This window comes from Strix aluco, chromosome 1 (assembly GCF_031877795.1).
Source record: "Strix aluco isolate bStrAlu1 chromosome 1, bStrAlu1.hap1, whole genome shotgun sequence".
Lineage (NCBI taxonomy): Eukaryota > Metazoa > Chordata > Aves > Strigiformes > Strigidae > Strix > Strix aluco.
The window spans coordinates 58,417,167-58,435,685 of NC_133931.1; the positions used below are offsets into that span (position 1 = coordinate 58,417,167).

The 18,519-nt window shown below is 39.5% G+C and overlaps 1 protein-coding gene across 4 annotated transcripts in view; it reads left to right on the top strand.

Annotated features, from left to right (window-relative positions):
- LDLRAD4 (low density lipoprotein receptor class A domain containing 4) overlaps positions 1 to 18,519 on the top strand; it is a 294,715-nt gene that overhangs the window by 28,064 nt on the left and 248,132 nt on the right. For all 4 annotated transcript variants that reach the window (XM_074822547.1, XR_012623080.1, XR_012623081.1 and 1 more), the window contains one exon: positions 17,680 to 17,809. The gene's annotated coding sequence lies outside the window, so the exon portion shown is untranslated. Of the gene's footprint in view, positions 1 to 17,679; positions 17,810 to 18,519 lie in introns of those variants that run through there.

Below are 18,519 nucleotides of genomic sequence, written 5' to 3' on the forward strand. Positions count from 1 at the left end.
TTTTTAAGTTAAGGACTTACCCTGGACTGAATGCTGTTGAACCATTTGCCACAATGAAGTGATCTTTTTGCACAAGCTGATAATAATATATGTGATATATACCTAGAGAGAGTAAATAATTACCTGTATGTTACCTCCCCCATCACTTGGTTTCTGAAACAACATAAATATTTTGTTGAAAATTCATTGAAATTGAGGCAAAAATAGTCAGCTGCAAAAGATGCATCTGGGCTGGATGGGAGAGCTACAGGGGGGACAGATTGCATGGGGAGGATTAGTTTGAAGCATAGTTCAGGTACTCCAGTTTCTGGTAAATGTGGGATCATTTATAACATCACTGATGTGAAAATATGTATCTGGTTTAAAATATAATAGCAATTTTAACTGAGAGTGCAGTTATTTGGAAAACAGTGTGTATCCTTGTCTAAAAGTTGTTCTTTACTTTTGACTTGGATAAAAACATTCCTGTCAGAATGATGGAAAAATGGTATGTTTAACAGTTCATTAAGTGCAAATTTTAAAATACATTTTCTGATAATAAAATATATTTTTGGTAGTGCTTATATGCTGTCGTGAACTATTCCCATATTTTCTGTAGCTGTTACCAAATGTTTGAGATTGATATGCTTGGGAAGGTGGTGAGGGTGCAGTAGAGAAAAATAAACTTGTGATGAAATGTCTGTGCTGGTGGTTAGGATTTCATTTAAGCTTGTTAGAATTTGGGAAGCGTGTGCATCATGTCTAGCGATGTGAGAGAACAAACAAATTTCTAGTTATCCTCAAGGCAGATCCTCAGCTGATGTAAACTATCACAATGCAAATTATGTTAATAGAGATTTGATTACGTTTCTCTAACTAGTGGAGAATCTGTCCTTCTGTCTGTCGTTTCCCAGAGATGCTGCTGTGGTGTCTGTTGGATTTGAGCCTTTTTTATTAAGGAATTCTTAGTGTTTAAAAACTGGCGAATGAGTTCCAGATGTGCCTATCCTCTCACTGAAGTGGTGATTCTCACTTTACTTCTAGCCTTTCTACAGAAATGTAACTTTTCTTCCTCTTTTTTTTCCATTGGCTCCATCAGCATCCTTTGAGGTCACACTTTGGCTGACTTAGTCCAGGATTGCCCCTGAAGTTCCATAAAAAGAGAGGACAGCTACTGCTCAGTCTTTTTTAGAGAAGGACAATAAAGAACAAAATCCTGATTTGGCAAATTTAGAACAAAGGATACATTTTATGTGTTACAAAAACATTAGATGCTATGTGTAAACGAGGCACTGTTTTTTAAGGGTACCTATGTTGTAACTTATATTTTGGTTTATTTTTCAGATTTTTATGTCCAGGGTAATTTGAGACAGCTTTTACATGGTTAGACTGTAAATAAGGCACCATAGATCAGCACTAGCTAAAGGTTCAGTTGTGGAAGTTCATCTAGATGACCTTATTTTTGTCAAAGTTTTTGGACTGTAAATGGCTAATTCTGTGTTCTACCCAATGTTGTTTATTGTTAGCTTATTCCTAAGAAATTATAAAATTCTCGTTTTGATACTTTCAACACTGTTAAATTCAAGAGTTAAAAGAGGCAGAGAGAAGTATCATATTAGAGTAATTCTCAACAAACAATTGATTTGGAACAAAACCATCTTTAATGATAAGTGTCATTTGAAGATGACCTGTGATTACAACCCACAGTTTTGCTGTCATTTAAGCTAGAGGGGACATGTGTTACTGCCTTGCTCAATTGATGAGATTGGATGGATGATTGAATGATGAGACTGCAAGCCAGGTCTTTAGCTTGTCAACTCATGCCTAATTCACAGTGACAGTGTGCATGCAAGGCAAGTGTCTGTATTCTGTCATATTTAAGCTTCTAGTTACAGCCTTCTCTCTGTGTTAATGCTGTAGATGCTCCAAAACAGACCAGAGAAGAAAAAGATGGCCATGGACAGAAAGAGTGGGCAATTTTTGTATACGTCAGTTGTTGCTTTTTTCCCTGTTTCCTTCTTTTAATGATTCTATATAAAAATTATATATTCAGGAAGTGTTATCTATTATCAAAAATACTTAACTGTCTGGGAAAACAGTCTGTGTTTTTATAAAATGCATTTTCAGTTCACTGCCTGCCTTTGCAGTTTACAAAGCTTCTTGAATCTGCTCTCTTCCATTTTCCTTGGGATTTTCACATTTCTTCTGTTCTTGCCCCTTCTCCCTCACTTGGCTCTCCATTGCACAGATATTTTCATCACTGGGAATTGTGTTGGTACCAGTAACAGTTAAAGTAACATAATCAGTCCTAACTATTGTGTGGAGCAGACTAAATTGCAAATAGTTCCATATACTAAAGCTGCTGAAATCTTTCTAGTAATTTATGTTTTAAAATGTTTCCCTATTTTATTTAATGATTTTTACCCCTGCTGCTTAGCAGAAGCCTAGTGACAGGAAAACGGAAAGTAGCTGTCTGGGCCTGTTTGTTAAATGAACATCAAAAAAATGCAAGTTGTTAAATGAACATCAGAAAAGGCAAACACGAAATGCTGTAACAAGAGAAAATAGGTTTAAAGTGTTACTAGTAGGTTAGAACAGTTCAGATGGAACTGTGGTCTTCTAGAAGTTGGTATCATTTTAATATCAATGGTTTAGATTTTTATAAGATGATGAAAAATTCAGTTACCAGTGAATCACTTCTTTCCTTCCATGTTTAGGTGGATTTATCTAAACATTTCACCATTCTTTATCATGAAGCTCTTTAAGATGAAGCCACCTAAGAAAATATACTCCTTATACATAAAACTACTTTTTTTTAACCATGTGATTTTCTTCACTGTGTTTTGATTGTCACGCCCTCATTGTCGCTGGTGACTCTCTTGTCTTGGTTCATTCAGTGGGCAATAGGTGGTAGGTTTTTTCCTGTGATAGGGTCTGCTGTGAGGTCTTTTAATGCCATCAAACAAGGCAGAAATGTAAGTGAATACTTGAAAACAGTGTAAATTGTGTGACTTTTAACTAGTTTTGAGGCCTAACAAGTGGAACAGATGCCACTTCTGCAGATGCTCTGTCATTGTCTCAGAGGAGCGATCTATCTGTGAGCACATGGTTTAATGGTTGGACTAGATGATTTTCAAGGTCTTTTCCAACCTCGATGATTCTGTGATTCTGCATGCGATGCAAAGTGCCCTGCTCAGCCGACTGAGGACTCAGACCCCTTGCAGTTTTAGTGCTGCGTTTATTCGTTAGAGTGATTCCACAGTCTTACTTTGCAAGAAGTATTATGTAAATCATGTATATTAGTGGGTTTTTAGAGTATTTATGTTTTCTCTGGCTGGATGAGTAAGGATTATGCAGAAGATTTGGGAGGTCACATAAACTGCAGAATGTACAAATGTGGTGAAGTATTGTGACATACTTGACCAAGTTGTTACAGCATGCTGTGCTCTGTGCACGTGAGGCTGCCCTAATGCAGCTGCAAATGCGAAGATTAAGCACAAAACTCACAAAGTTATTTTTTTTTACTTTTTTAGTAGACTGTGTATTTTTTCTTCTCGATCTCAAAGAGGGGGCTAGCTCTGGACTCAACTGTAAATACATGTTCCTTTTTTCCTTGAAGGGTGGAAATAGCAATGTGTGACACATCACAGACTCCACTAAGTCATATGTTACATTCTATATGAATGTTTGGCCTTACCTATATATTGACTGGCATAACCAAAACTATCATTTGGCACACAGGTTTTAAGGAAGCATGAATATACTTTTCATGTTTTAAAGGGATGCATGGAGTCAAATTAGGATTTGTACTGTCAAAATTGTAGAAATGTGGACAGTTAAAATGACTGCATTTGCATTCAGCTGGTTTCACTACAGATTAATAAAATGTACAGGTCATGAGATGGTGGTGTGACTGTCTTATTGGAAAATGTCTTTGGGAGCAGAGCAGCAGGAAGTGTAGAATATATGTGTTGTAGTATGCAGAATATATAATATGGGTATTGTATAATTATCAGTATAACAAATGTAATACCGTATAATGGGAGTATTTTTTGATGTACTGAGATACAGTTGTGTTAAAAATTTGCATAACAGGTATGCATGGGGAAAATCTAGAGTTATTGCAGACAGTTTGACAAGTATATATGTGTTTTCCACAATTTTCCTTAAAAATATTTGGTTGAGTTTTTACTTTCTTTATTTTGGCTTTTTATTTAGTGGTATAGAACTGTACAATACTCATGTGAAATGATTTGTTGTCAGGGTTTCTATCACAGAGTGCTTTGCATAGCTCTTGAAGATGGTCTGATTTCTTTTACATAAAGTTGGTTGCTTTCAGATGGTGTTCAAAGCAGAGATTCATACACACCTACAAAGAGGAATCTTAGAAAAGAAACTATTTAAATCACAGGAGAATGTAATTCTCATTAGAACTGGGCTCAATCTGTAGGGTTGAGGCCTTTGGTTCTAAAAACATTTAGGACTTTGTGATGGGTTAACCCTGTATGGGTGCCAGGTGCCCACCAAAGCCGCTCTGTCACTCCCCTCCTCAGCTGGACAGGGCAGAGAAAATGTAACAAAAGGCATGGGGGTTGAGGTAAGAACAGGGAGATCACTCAACACTTACTGTCACGGGCAAAACAGAGTCGACTTGGGGAAAATCAGTTTAATGTATTGCCAATCAAATCAGAATAGGGTAATGAGAAAATAAAACCAAATCTTAAAATCACTTTGCCCCCACCCCTCCCTTCTTCCTGGACTCAACTTCACTCCTGATTTCTCTACTTCCTCCCTGTGAGTGGCGGGGAATGGGGGTTACAGTCAGTTCATCATCCATTGTCTCTGCTGCTCCTTCCTCCTCAGGGGGAGGACTCCTCACACTCTTCCCCTGCTTCAGTTTGGGGTCCCTCCCACGGGAGACAGTCCTCCACAAACTTCTCCAACATGGGTCCTTCCCAGTTCTTCATGAACTGCTCCAGCATCGGTCCCTTCCACGGGGTACAGTCCTTCAGGAACAGACTGCTCCAGCATGGGTCCCCCACGGGGTCACAAGTCCTGCCAGCAAACCTGCTCCAGCGTGGGCTCCTCTCTCCATGGGTCCACAGGTCCTGCCAGGAGCCTGCTCCAGCACGGGCTTCCCAGGGGGTCACAGCCTCCTTCAGGCACATCCATCTGCTTTGGCATGGGGTCCTCCACGGGCTGCAGGTGGATTCTGCTCCACCGTTCACCTCCATGGGTGCAGGGGCACAGCCTGTCCTACCATGGTCTGCACCAGGGGCTGCAGGGGAATCTCTGCTCCAGCGCCTGGAGCACCTCCTCCCCCTCCTTCTTCACTGACCTTGGTGTCTGCAGAGTTGTTTCTCTCACATATTCTCACTCCTGTCTCCAGCTGCGGTTGTGCAGCAACTTCTACCCTTAAATACATTAACCCAGAGGCACTACCACTGTCGCTGATGGGCTTGGCCTTGGCCAGCAGTGGGTCCATCTTGGAGCCAGCTGGCATTGGCTCTGTCAGACATCGGGGAAGCTTCTAGCAGCTTCTCACAGAAGCCACCCCTGTAGCTCCCCCCTACCAAAACCTTGCCACACAAACCCAATACAGACTTTTTAAAAAATTCAGGCTGTGTCATTGAGTAACTTAAAACCTAAATTGGGAACAGGATCATAAACTGGATGGAGAAGAGATACAGTATATGTCTAAGTCAGGATACTTTAATTTGCATTCTCCATGCTTACTTTATCAAGGATTAAATAATTGACTGTTTGAAAGTTAGTGGTGAGCTTATGTCTGTTTTCTGTGCCTGTGTCAATCATAAGACAACACTAGAATTATCTGTTGCTTTATCACTACTTTACGTGAGCACAATATACACAGTATACTTGAGAGATTTAGGAAGGTTGAGAATTTTATGTACTCCATCTAGTGTATTGGGGTATTTGCAAAGCAGGAGTATTTTCCGCAGTCTTTGCATTTCCACCAATTTTGTGGTTCTGTTTGTATAGCACTGGGCCAAAAAAAGGAATCTCAAAAACTCGGTTTCTTTAACATACTGTCCAGAAGTGGCTATTCATTTCATGGTTTTCAGGTTAATGAACCACACTGCACTTCTGCAGGCATTTATCAGCTGTTTGAAGCAATTTGCTACAGAAATTTACATTATTTTAATAAAACCTGTGCTTCTTGACTACTATGGCATCAATTAGCGCTGAAAAAAAAAAAATCTTTCTCTGAGCTTGTCTACCACGTGTGATTTCTAGAAATTATTATCCAGTGCCTTGGTACCTTGTTAGAAATAACAGGCAGGACTTCATGGTTATAGGCAGTTACAGTCCATTTTACTTGACAAATGAATACATTTTTTTCCGTGCTCTGTTCACTGAAGATTTCTTTTGCCCATCAGGTTCATATTGAGTGCTGCAGCTGTGCTCAGGTGAGCCAGCAGAGGATAGTATGAGGATTTGCTCCCCATTTTCTTTACAATGGCAGTGGAGTGCATTGATAAGACTTTGGATGGAACCTGTTCAGTCAGGACGGACAAGTTACTTGTATCCAGGTCTATAATGCAGCCTACTCTTCTCCATCTGTCTGTCCCACCCTTATTCTGTCATACTTCCTTCTAGGATTCATTTTCTAGATTAAGAAACAACAAGTGTTATATCTTTTAATCCCTTAAATAGTTTTTCTGTTCTCGTTTCATGGGTGGATTTAGCATTATTTTCTACAGATGCAATGAAACATCCTGTTACAACCTCCCCGTCAGTCACTTGACAGCTCACCTCTTCCTTTCAAAACAGTGACTCGTTATCTTCCCTTTCAGAAACCCTGCTGTGGTTGCTGTAATCACAGATTCTCTGAGTTCTTGTTAACTCAGGTGTATCAGAATTTTAAACTGTGTGTATGTATTTGATTTACAGAAATTTTTTATGCAACTGAGGGCTCCAAAGGCTAGTGAAGCAGCTTTCCAAACAAGTCAGCAACAAACATTGACTGGACTGTCCTAGTAGCTAAAGTAATTGGTCCATCTGTGGTTTGAAAAGTCCCACACAAGCTCTACCAGCATGCCCTGATTTCTGATACTGAAGGTAAAGGGTATTTCCTGCTTGGTCTCACAGCTGAACCTCCTGAAGAACGTGAGATCTGATAGTGAGGTTGTGTTGTGAGGACTGCTTGTAGTACGTATTTGCCAAGATATGCAACTGTTTATGACATTTATGTGAAGTACTTAATTAGTAAATGTTTTTAGTTGAAAACATTTTTAAATGGTACAGGTATACTGAAGGTGAAAGCTCTGGTGAATGAAATGCACTACCAATTTGCTCTGCAAATCTGTTTCTAAAATCCTAAATTCTAAGATGTGTTTTAATGGTGAGCCAAGAAGGAAGGTCCTTTTTGGTTACCTGGAACACCCTCTTCTGTTCTTCTGCACCTGGACTCTTCTCAGCATCTGCTTCCGCACTGCCATTTCTTTTTTAGCCCTATTGTTTGAGGAGGGTTTCATTTTTCTCAAGTCGTGCTGTAAGTGCTCTGTGGCGTGCCTTCTTCTGTTTCTCCATAGCTTCCTGCATGCTCGCCATACACTCCTCTCATTCGTCTGCTGGGGTATTCTGCTGGCAGCTCCCACTTGTCACAGCTGCTGCCATTTTCCCTATGTACTGCAGTAAAAAGCTGGAAAATACCAGTTTCAGGACAACCTATGGAGCTCGCATATTTTGGTTTCTTACATGTGATGAATGAGGTTTGAATTCAAGATCAGAGGTGGGGACCTGTTGTGCTTGAGGTGAAAGATGAAGAGTTATCACAAGCAGAACGGTGTGTCCTGTGTGGGCTGGCCCCTGGGAACAGCTCTGATGGCCAGTTGATTGCCCCTGAGTCTGTGGTGGGGTCCTGGATGTGGGTGTCCTTTTATTCTGCTTCAGGTGAGCTGGGCACCAGGGATGATAATATATGGGGCAGTCATGCAAACACATCTGGTACTTGCGTTCTGAAAAACCCATTGTAAGTGCATGGATGAGGGCTTGCTTTGGTCATGCTGTCTGTGTTGTGGTCCGGTATGTGAAATGATCCAGTGCAACTGTTTTGGCGTGCACAACACACAGGATGAATAGTTCTGCTTCCCAGAGAGGCAGATGTGCAAGTTCTGGGTTATGAGGGAATATCAGTCCTAGCGATGAGAGGAGAGCACGGGGATCTTGGAGCCCCAGGTGCAACTCACAGTTCCTCTCAAAGACGAAATTTACTTTGTGGAGGAAGGTTTCTCTTCCACAGTGTGAGCTTTTCCCCAGCATATGGGTAGGTAGGAAGAGTTTGCCAAATGTGTGATAGTTACATAAAACATGCAACATCTGACAGATACGAAAAGGGTTATAATAAATGATTCCTTTGCACTCCCTCTCCAAAAAAGCTAAACAAAATGATAATACAAAGTCCATCAGATTTTCTTTCCCGTTTATGAGGTCCTTTACATTAGTGTGGAAACTCTGGCTGTGAGCATGGGCTAACAGTGGCTGGATCTATTCAAGAGCTTTCTGCTAGGCAAGCACTATGCTATTTCAAATTACAGTGTTAATTTTGTTTTTATTTGCCATTGCTATTAGTAATTGTGTATATATGGGAGGTTATTTCCTGTATCTCATCTCCATTTCCAGTTCTGCATCTGCTGTAACCCAGAGATACTACAGGCTGCTTGAAGTTCTCAGATTTTTTTTTGTCTCCTTTCTGCCTTTTCTGTCTTTCCCATTTTTAAAGCTGTACTAGTTTTCTGAAGGATAAAGTGAAGTTAAAAAAAGAAGTAGAGTCGTATTTAGGAGCTGGGGATTATTTTGCTTTACTGGAAATATTTAGCCAAGTTGGTGGTTTGGAAATATTTTCATGAGAACTGCTTGAGCTAAAAGTTACTGAGACAAAATTCCATGAAAATAACTGTGAACTCCAGTTTAAGACAAAGTCATTGTTGGCAGCCTTCAGTTTAAAAACTTTCCGTAGTCGCAAGAAAGGAGGAATTACGGATCAAAGTGATCTGGATTTTTTTTGGCAATTTAAAAAAAAAAAAAAAAAAGTTAACATTTGGATTTGAACCCCACTGTGACTGGTTCATTTCCATTCAATTTTTACTCTGTATCCTTAATAAGAATGACACTGAGGAACAGAGGATGGGAAGAGATACTTTTTTCTATTTAAAATTGGTTCCGCAGGATGGAAATTTGGCAACAGACATGGAAACTAAGCAAATCTGTTTACAGAGCTCTCTGCTTCACTGTATAATGAAACCAACAAGAAAGCTTGAATAAAGAGAGATTTTAATGATGAAGCCACACTTCAGAATCTTTCTTTGTGCTGCTTTCTTGGCCTTTTTAGCTTGTTGATAAACTAGTTATTTGATGTGAGATGTAATGTAAATTGAGGGTGCCAGCACTCATCTTGTGTCCTGTGCTCTTTAGAGCTTCTGGCCACTGTTCACACAAATGAGCCAGATATAAAGAGTCTGGAAGTGGTGACACCAAGGAAGCTGAGGGTGTTACGTGTATTGCTAGGATAAATGTTAGGAGAGAACTTTTATGAGAGGAGGCATAGCAAGTTTCAGACATAAATTTAAGGGTTGGGCTGTGGCTGCTGTTAATGCAGGAACACATGGGAGTAAGTGGAGTCAGTTTCCCATCTCTAACTCCTACAAATCATTGTCAGATCTTTTTGGAATTCAAGTGGGTGTACCTGTGCCCTCTGTGGTGTACTAGCAGGAAACAGCTAGGATGGGAGACTGGAAGGGCACAATTCCCTGCGTCATTAACTTAATGATCAGTAAAAATGAGCCAATAGGGGGATGGAAATTAGCCTCTTAATCTGGTAAAGAATAGTAGAAATTTGCCTAAAATCAAGGAGAAAACCTGGGAGAAGCTATAACTTGCTGACTGACAATTTTCTGGTGCTATGCAGTTGCCAGCAATCCCACACATCTGGCAAACAGCAGGAAAATATTTTAAATTTTTTAAATATTTGCTTACTTTTGGTTTCTCATATTAAAAATTGTTAGAAAAATTAATAAAGTCTTGCCTTCACTGAAGAGTTACAAGAGGAGGAATTGTTGTTATTGTGCCTGTGCCACTTCTTAGTCATCTGTCGTGCCATATATAAAGGGGAGAGATTGGTGGTACCTTAAATTCCCTGACTGTTTGGCTTCAGAATAAGCAAATGCTTATGGGTCTTTTTTCTTTTTCTTTCTTTTTTTTTTTTTTTTTTTTTTTAAGGCAGAAAATTACTTTCCTTTGTTGCCTAACATCTTGTCTGCAGAGTTGCAGAATTCATCTGTTGCAAGGATATCTGCTTCATAATGTGATGTTTACAAATGAGTTACTTACCTGAATGAATACAGGCTCTGCAGGAAGAGTCAACTTTTCTTTTATGAAGGGAAATGCCACCTTTCAAGAGTAACTGAAGCCCTTTGAGGCGATGAATGTGCAAGTGAATAAAAAAGATCTGGATGGCATTCAGAGGTCTTTGACAATGTTCTTTACCAGAAGGAAGCTAAGCAGCTGTTTGTGAAGGAGGGTCATGTCATGGACTAACATGTGGGTAAAAGATGGGAAGAATAAGGCAGGAATAAGTCGTCCCTTCTGACAGTCACCAGTGTAGTTGGACTGGTTGGTGTATTCAACATATAAAAAGTACACTGGAAAAGAGGCTTGAAGAATAAGTGAGAAGGTTTGCTGATGGTACTAACTTGTTCATGGTAGTGAGGTTGAAGTGAACCATGAAGAATTGGAGGAGTGCCTGTTGTGGCTGTGTGACTGAGTAGTAGGACAGGTAAAATTCAGTGCAGATAAATGGAAAGTGATCTCTACTTGGGACAACCAACTGTGATTCCAGTAAAAAATACTGAGTTTTGAGCTGACTCTTACCATGAGTGAGCCAGTTACCAGGTTATGATAAACAGCAGTGTAAAACAGGAACTCACTACACTGATCATAAAGGAAATCAAATGGTAGGAAATATTAATAAAGGAATAGAGGATTAAACAGACAACATCCTTGTTGTCACTGTGTAAGCTCACAGCTCACCAGCATCTTGTGTATCATCTGCGGTTCAGATCCCCTCAGCTCAGAAACAATACAGTAGGATGGGAAAAATTTGGAGAAGGCAACAGTCATAAGAGATATGGAAAGTCTTAGGTACAGAGAAGACTGGGACTCTTTATCCTGAAAAGAAGAGACATTGTAGAATATTCTTCAGGTCTGCAGTATTGTGAGTGAAGGGGAGAGGGTGCACAGGTTCAGTTGTTCACTGTTTCTTCCAACCTGAGTCCTAGAAGGCATCAAGTAAAGTAAGAGTATAAGCAAACAGAAGAGAGGTGGGTCTTCTTAAAACACTGTGCCAAAGAGTATTGTTTGCCTAAAGTTTACATGGGTCCACTTTCTGACACTACATGCCCCAAATTTATTTTTTTTTTCTGTAATTGTCTGTATGATGTAATGATAGGTGCACTTTGAAACATTAGTGTTTTCTATGGTCTTTCGCAGTTTTGTGTAGCCTTGTATTTCCTGCAGTAGGTAACTATCACAAGCCTATAAGAAAGAGTGAGATAAGCTCATTTAGCTGAATTAAGTGGTGTCCCTGTATGTATAAAATTATTGGAATCCTTTTTTAATGTGCGAGGAAGCCTTTTTGTTTTTTCTTATTTAGTCTCCCAGCTTCTTCAATTACTTAAGAGGATATAGTACCTTTACTTGGATTTTAAAAAGCAGTCTGGGATTTAGTTTCTAGTAAATGTCTCCACCATTCCCTTTGTCCCTAGAAAATAACTCTCTCAGTGTATTTGAGAACTTCAGTTGCACGTGTAGGAGAAATACTCTAAGTTATAGTGGTGTGGTTTTGTTGGCAGCCCTGGATTCTTACTAGGCATGTATGATGTCATTAAAGAAGGTGAAATTGTGCTTTAGCCCTCGAACATGGCAGGTTCCCTCTCAGTGGATTGCTAGCTTCTTCTGAAGTCCTTTTTTAACCATTGTTACTGAAATATCAGGTCCCAGGTTTGGTGCAAAAAAGCAGTTGTTCATGCAGGGAAAGGTAGGAGCTGTCTGCCTCAGTATTCTCATCATAGCAACAGGGCATGGTTTTCTTGAATATGCCTTTCCCAGATTTGGAGCTCATGCTGTATGTTGCTGATACGGCAAGTCTTCCCTTGAAAGCAGAGCATAATGACAACATGGAAATCTTACAGCTGCAAGTCCCCACACCTCCCCGGGTTGGGTGAGCTCAGTTCCCTTCTTCCCAAGGTCACTCACCTCAGTAGCACCATACGTTATATTCATGTTCTAAGTGCATGCACTTGCCTGTGTTTTGAGCATGTTCTGTGTGTTTTATGCCTTCCCCTGCTGCCTCCCCAGCACTTGCATTGTATTCTGAACCGTCACTCAAGTTGTTAACAGTCATCCTTGGCAGACTCATCAGGGAACCATGGGCTGGCCTCTGTTGCTTGGGCTGTCACATCCTTGCTCCTTGTGCTATATCGGGTCTGGGGATTTCCGTTTCCCGGACCAGCTGGAGAGCTTGAGTGTGCACGCATGAGCCTCCATTGCTCACTGAGCCCTGACGAGGGATGTGTTGTTTCACCTAGCGACTCTGCCAGGGGTGATTCCTCACAGCACTAGGAGACCGTCATTCATTTCTAGTCTGATAGGCACTTTCTCTTTTAGGGAACGTCTCTTTCTTACAGCGTTACTTGTCTGTGAAAAGGGCCAATATCCTTATTGGTTATGCAGTATCTGGTGTGATACTTGCGTGTGATGGACTTGTGTGTAGTGTTGTGCTTCTGAAATGAGAGACAAATCTTGAGATGGTCCTGAACACAGTTGCAGAGAAAGCTTGAATACCAAAGTTTAATGGGAGCCCGTGTTTCCTGATGGTAACTTGTTGTGCTAACAGCAGATTCATTTGTTTCCTAATTAATCAGAAAGAGTGTTCTTTTTATTTCAGCCATCTGGTGGAGAGCATGTTGTTTAGCTTCTTGCTACTGCAAATTGGAGCTACACAGGAAAAAGGATGTTTCAACTTCTGTTTTTGGCTTGTTTTTCTAGGTTGAGTCAGTATAGAGCACGTTAAAACATACAGTAATCAGTTGTAAAGTTCATCTCTCAAGAACTGCAAAAATTTAACTTAAATTGTCTTTCCTGAAAAGACAAGATGATGATATTGACAGATTAATTGCTTATTATTACTTGTTTTATTCCATGAAATCAATTCTCAAGACAAAAGCGAAATTTCCTTAGCGAACTGCAGAACTATTCTAGGATACTGAATTTGTTACCGCTTTGTAGAGAACATTCAATGTTGCTTTCACATTTCTTCTTTGGATTAATGTCAAAAACATATTGCCTGTCACACAATTTGTCGTTGAGTGTGCCATTAGCTTGCTAACTCCTCACAAGGATCTTAAAACATTGCATTTTTTTTTTCTCTAGAAGTCCCTTTAGCGCAGCCTTTCTTTGGAAGCTATATTGTTCTTGTGGAATATTTTCCAAGGAGCAGTCTGTCCCTATGCGATGTTTACTGTATTTTTGCCTTGCAGCCAGCAGATTTTAGTACAAACTTGCCTGGGGGTGGCCTTGTCCTATTTTTCCTCTTAGATGGTTCTGGCATTTATAGAGCTTGGGAGATCGTGCTTCTGAATTTTCCAGTCTGAAGAGCTCGAGCCAAAACAGCAGGGGAGATAGCAAACCTGTACGTTGTTTGGCTTATGGCAGCTGGGCCTGTTTTTCCTTTGACCTAAAGCAATGGCAGATTTTCTTGGGTTTTGTGTGGAGGAGGGAAGTGAAAAAGAGGAAGGATACGTGAGGAAAACTGCTTTATCTCTGCTTGGAAAAAGCAAACTTTCCCTGCCCCCAGTCACTCTTTTTGCACCCCTAGCAAAGGTAACTCAGTAAACTCCAAGCTACTTTTACACTGCATGTAGAGATTTTCTTTGTTTGACTTAGTTTATGAATATTGATTATTGATGAGAAAAGGGACTGCACTTTGGTTTAATACTGCATTAACATTTTGAGCAGCAAACACTTCTTCTGTTGTACTACCACAGCACTTGCAAAATGGACTTTTTATTAGAGGACAGGCTTCTTTGCAGTTCTTAGTGACATTTGATAGCTTCCCACCGACCTGTTTCTCCCTTACGTTTTGGTCAGTGAAAGAAACTCTTGCCAATTAGGGCCCAGAGTCTCTGCTGGGGAATGAACTTTGATGAATGAATGTGGGAAAATATAAAATACCCCGCAGATGGGTGGCTGGGAGAACATAACAACTCTTAGAGTTTGGCCTTGTGCTCAGAGGGCCTTTGTTGTCTGTAAACACTGTCTCCGCAGTCATCTCCTCTAAATGAGGTTTCCTGTGGAAATAAATTTCATTGTTGCTGCCTTTTATGTGTCCTAATCTTACATTTATCAGCAGATGTTTCAGTTAAGTTTTGCATTTATGTAACAAATATTTAGTTGTGCCACAGAGTGAATTTATTCCTAGAGGAATGGTTTTGCATGTGGTTGTTGGAATCCTGAGCTTATGAATTTTAGGAGCATAGGAGAGTTTCCTAAAAAGTTTGTAAGAACAACAGTGAGTGTTGAGGTTTAGTACATTTTTGAAGTAGAACACAGATTAACACTGCCTGTGTGTGCCAAGCATTTCCAAGGGACTCATAGTGATTAAACCAAACTAAAAAACATAATTTCTCTAAAGATTGCTAGGATTCCTGTTTGTATGGCTACGGTAGTGTGGGATAAACAGGTGACAGATTCTGAGCCGCCTCAACTGAACATAAAAGAACATAAAAAAAAATCTTTCCCCATGTTTTCATGTTTTCTCCCTTTATATTGTTTGCTTCATAGTTTTTCCTTACAGATATGTGGGGATCTTCGTGATGGCTGTTGTAGGAGAAACTATTGTTTCTGCCGTAGTTCTGGCAAGAGGTGATAGTGTAGAAGCTACATAGCAGCTCCTTCTGTGAGGAAGCTGTTTACCAGCTTCATGGCACAAATGCTCATCCAGAATAAGAATTTTCTTAATTGGCAACTTTGATAAATTTCTTTCTCCTCCTCTTGTCCCCGTATGCAGACCTCTGAGTCAGTCAGTGATACATCCACATCATGTTTCATCCTAAAGGGAGGATTATTTGGACCTGTAAATGGATGCAAGAAGCAAGGGGAATGTTAGCTAGAGCAGACACACGTTAGTCTAGAGGTTTCCCATTGGGATAGGAAGGGTCAGCACAGAGCTGATGCTGTAGAACCAGCATCTCTGGTCTCTCTTGGCCAAGCAGTGGGAATGCCTCAGGCTGTCAGAGTGGGCCAGGAAGGAGCTGAGCCTTTCAAAAAATATGTTAGGTGTGTTATGTAGGCAAGTAGTCCAATTTTGCCTAGCTGTTCTATATTTATTTTCCTCTCTTTTCATTCTGCAAGTCAGTGTTGCAGTATGAGGCTTTCATTACTTCATAGATTAATTTGTTACCTATCACCCGACTGAAATACCCTCACCTTTGCAAGCTTCACTCTTTGTGCATAGGAAGACTGTTTAAATTAAATACATTAAAAAAAAAAAAAAATCCATTCTGAGGTGATAATTTTTCTCATTCGCCTTTAATAATCACCTTGTTTCAGTACTGGTTTTCTTTGTCTAATATGAATTTTTTCTGCTTTTTGTTGCCCTTTGTTCTACAAATCCCAATAGGCTGTAGTGAATTCTTGTTTCACATCATCCCCTTTTTTCGATGATTGTCCAAACTCTGAAGGCAAAACACAGACAAAGGACCCTCAGACCCTTCTCTCTTGGACTTTAGTACTGCTCTTCTTCTCACTTTTGCCACTAAATGTAGTAACTCCTATAATTTGTCTTCTGGTATTTAATACTTCTATTGTTGCCCTTAGGAATAGATTTCCTTCCCGTGTTAAATTTACTCACGGATGTGACTTAATCATGACTTACTAATTTCTCTCTTCTTTTAATGTTCTCAGGAATGTCTTCCTTAACATTAAGTAGCAGATCTGGTAGATTCTTTGCTGGTATTAATTGCTGCGTAACCAAGTGCCCTTGAAAGTTAGTTATGTAAATGAGCAGCCTTGAGCTGGCCATAAGAATGATGCTGGCTTGAGTTTTAATTTAATAATTGAGGATTTGGAACATAAAATGGTTCTTTAAATCTAAAATAGGATAGAGTCATATTCTTTATTAGACAAATTCTAATTGCATGAACTATGATATATATCAGTGGTTTAACAGTTTAAGTGATCACTTTGCATGCAGGTGAGCACTTTAGATACAGTTATTAGGAAAAAGCCTTGCATTCCGTTGCCTTAGGTATTTTTAGTTGAGCATTTTGAAATAAATTACTAATTTGTTGTGGCTTTAAAATACCAAGTAGAGCCTTTCTTGAAATACATTAACATCTTTTTTTTTCCTTTCTTAACTTAGTTGTCATAAAAGTCGCAATTCTTCTGTAAAAGTTCCTTGTATTTTTCCTGAAGATGCATCATACCTGAATCTCTTGGCATATTAAAAAGTACATGAATTCTGGACAATGGAGGGCAGGTACATCATCCAAATAATTGTTTTGTCCGTTTGGGTAAAGGTTATTTATTGTTACATAGAATATATGCAGAAATTGGTGGATGCAAAGTTATTTGCAAATACAGGCTTGGCAAACCTCCTCTGGAATTCGGAAAGGGTTTTCCAGCTTGACTTAGTCATTTTTTCCCAAATGTCTTGGCATAACTGATCACTCAGGAGTGACATATGGTAGAAACATGCTCTAAGGGACAAGTCTCCCGGATGGCGCACAGCACCACACAAGATAGACAGATGGTGGCTTATTCAACCTTGGAAAAAGTTTAATCCTACATATTGGCACGGCGGCCTGGGTACTGAGAGAGGCACACACATGCCTGTGAAATCTGAGGCAAAGCTTTTGTGAGTTTGCTTGCTATTACTGAAAGAACTAGAAAGATTGAGCTGATATTATACAGCATGAGTATCTGCAAAATTACATGTTCAACATGCTATCCAGAAAAAGTGATGTTCCCTAGAAAAGTGGAAATCCCAGAGTTAGCGGAACACTGCGGAGAGTAAAGTATGCTGAACTTTTCACAGTTGTTTCTAGACTAAAACATGTTCAGCAAAGCTGTTGAGTACTTACCTTAATTTATCCACCCATAGCTGTTGATTAATTGACGTGTCTAATAAGAGAGAGGATATTTTTCATAGTTTTACTTACGTTTCAACTACATATTAGTTTTGTGAAGTGTATTAGCATTTCACACTACAGAAACTAACCTTTCCCTTAAGTAAGTTCAAACAAAAAGTTACAAATTCCCTGATACTAAATTTAAATTTATAGCAGTAAATGCAAACCGCATCTTTTTTTTTTTTTTTTTTTCTTTTTTAAAGAAGCAGAACAACATCGGGGATTTCAGTTTAGTGTCTTTGTGTTTAAGACAGTGAAGAGAGAGACAGGATATCTGACATGGGAAAATGAATCCTTGGTGTAGCTTGTTGAGATATCTGGAGAAGAATAAAATCTGCTCAGAATTCTTTCTGGAAACCCAGTAGCGAGCGACTGATTGATCTTCTGGAGTCAGTGCCCTGTTCTTTAAGGATTTTGAAAATATCAACCCACTGAGAACACGGAGGATTGCCTGCCAAACTTCTTTTTCTCCACTTTCTTTTTCTTGTAGATCGCGCTCAATATTCACAACTAGAAGGAAAAGGAAGAATCTCCTGACTCTCTGGACTTCAAGGATTCATTATGTTGTACTGGATGAGTTTAAACTAGACAAGACTTCTTTCTGAAACAATTCCAGAAAGGTAAATATAATTCAAGCAAACTCAGAATTCCAGTAGAGGAATACTTTGATCAAATTAATCTCATGCCAGTAACATTTCAGCCATACTGTACCACAACGTCATGATCTTTTTGATACATAATTTATAGCAATTTTATATATGTATGTGTTGATGTGTGTGTATAGGTATATATCCATATACATAGTAATAGCTAAAACTTACTAGTAATGTTTAGATGTTGGAAGATTTTGATTTGTTAGCCCTGGTATTTTTTGTGGAAATTGGTTTCAAGAAATTCTCTTAGGTGAAAGAGGTGAGGAAGGAAGAGGGAGAGAAGTGAGATGCCCAGAGTAGCCAGCATATTGGTAATTATTATCTAGATGTGGAAGAGCTAGTTAATGTTTCTGTTCTGCCTAATGAGAAAGATTACTTGAAAATGAGGTCCTAGCTGCTGAACTATAGAGTCAAATGGCTCATTCAGCATTGAGTGATGCATACGTTTAAAATACGGTGCAGTATGAGAGAGACAGAGACGCAAAGAGAGAGGCTAATTCAATAACCTGTTGTTTAAGATACGCGTTGAAGAAGTAAGAGATGTCAAATTCTTGCTTTCAGCTGAGGGTGCTCTTGTGTAATATAAAGATATGCTTACTTTTGGGCTCCTAAAAATAAACATTCACTCTTCCTGAGGATGTGAGTACCTTTCAGGTACTTACTTTGTTGTCACCCTT